Consider the following 2,040-nt stretch of genomic DNA (forward strand, 5'->3'; position numbering starts at 1 on the left):
CTCCCTGCTGTTGTCCCCCACCCCCCTCTCATGCCCCGTGTCTCCCTGCTGTTGTCCCCCACCCCCGCTCATGCACAGTGTCTCCCTGCTGTTGTTGCCCCCCACCCCCCGCTCACGCCCCGTGTCTCTCTCCTGTTACCCCCAACCCCCTCTCATGCACTGTGTCTCCCTCGTGTTCAACCCATCCTCCTCTCATGCCCCGTGTCTCCCTGCTGTTGTCCCCCACCCCCCTCTCATGCCCCGTGTCTCTCTCCTGTTACCCCCCACCCACCTGTCATGCCCCGTGTCTCTCTCCTGTTGCCCCCCACCCCGGTCATGCCCCATGTCTCCCTGCTGTTGCCCCCCACCGCCCGCTCATGCCCTGTGTCTCTCTCCTGTTAACCCCCACCCCCTGGTCATGCTTCGTGTCTCCCTGCTGTTGCACCGCCACCCCCCCGCTCATGCCCCGTGTCTCTCTCCTGTTACCCCCACCCCCTCTCATGCCCTGTGTCTCTCTCCTGTTGCCCCCCACCCCTCGGTCATGCCCTGTGTCTCCCTGCTGTTGCCCCCCACCCCCCACGTCTCTCTCCTATTAGCCCCCACCCCCTGGTCATGCCCCTTGTCTCCCTGCTTTTGCCCCCCCACCCCCCGCTCATGCCCTGTGTCTCTCTCCTGTTACCCCCCCACCCCACGCTCATGCCCCGTGTCTCTCTCCTGTTGCCTCCACCCCCTGCTCATGCCCTGTGTCTCTCTCCTGTTACCCCCCACCCCCTTCTCATGCCCCGTGTCTCCCTGCTGTTGCCCCCCACCCTCCGCTAATGCCCCATTGTCTCTCTCCTGTTACCCCCCACCCCCGGTCATGCCCCGTGTCTCCCTGCTGTTGCCCCCCTCCCCCTGCTCATGACCTGTGTCTCCCTGCTGTTTCCCCCACCCCCCGCTCATACCCCGTGTCTCTCTCCTGTTGCCCTCAGTCATGCCCCATGTCTCCCTGCTATTGCCCCCCACCCCCGCTCATGCCCCATGTCTCTCTCTTGTTCCCCCCACCCCCGCTTATGCTCGTGTCTCTCCTGTTACCCCCCACCACTGGTCATGCCCGTGTCTTTCTCCTGTTGCCCCCCCGCTCATGCCCCGTGTCTCCCTGCTGTTGCCCCTCACCCCCCGCTCATGTCCCGTGTCTCTCTCCTGTTACCCCCACCCCCTCTCATGCCCTGTGTCTCTCTCCTGTTGCCCCCACCCCTCAGTCATGCCCGTGTCTCCCTGCTGTTGCCCCCCACCCCCCGCGACTCTCTCCTATTACCCCCCACCCCCTGGTCATGCCCCGTGTCTCCCTGCTTTTGCCCCCCACCCCCCGCTCATGCCCCGTGTCTCTCTCCTGTTATCCCCCACCCCACCCTCATGCCCCATGTCTCTCTCCTGTTGCCTCCACCCCCGCTCATGCCCTGTGTCTCTCTCCTGTTACCCCCCACCCCCCTCTCATGCCCCGTGTCTCTCTGCTGTTGCCCCCCACCCTCCGCTCATGCCCCGTGTCTCTCTTCTGTTACCCCCCACCCCCGGTCATGCCCCGTGTCTCCCTGCTGTTGCCCCCCACCCCCTGCTCATGCCCCGTGTCTCTCTGCTGTTGCCCCCACCCTCCGCTCATACCCCATGTCTCTCTCCTGTTGCCCCCAGTCATGCCCCATGTCTCCCTGCTGTTGCCCCCACCCCCCGCTCATGCCCCGTGTCTCTCTCTTGTTCCCCCCACCCCCGCTTATGCTCGTGTCTCTCCTGTTACCCCCCACCCCTGCTCATGCCCCGTGTCTGTCTCCTGTTGCCCCCCGCTCATGCCCCGTGTCTCCCTGCTTTTGCCCCTCACCCCCCGCTCATGTCCCGTGTCTCTCTCCTGTTACCCCCCACCCCCCTCTCATGCCCCGTGTCTCCCTCGTGTTCCCCCATCCCCCCGCTCATGCCCCGTGTCTCCCTGCTGTTGCCCCCCACCCCCTGCTCATGCCCTGTGTCTCCCTGCTGTTGCCCCCCACCCCCTGCTCATACCCCGTGCCTCTCTCCTGTTACCCCCCACCCCTC

The sequence above is a fragment of the Ambystoma mexicanum genome, chromosome 2p, assembly GCF_040938575.1.
Source record: "Ambystoma mexicanum isolate Mex_15411 chromosome 2p, UKY_AmexF1_1, whole genome shotgun sequence".
NCBI lineage: Eukaryota > Metazoa > Chordata > Amphibia > Caudata > Ambystomatidae > Ambystoma > Ambystoma mexicanum.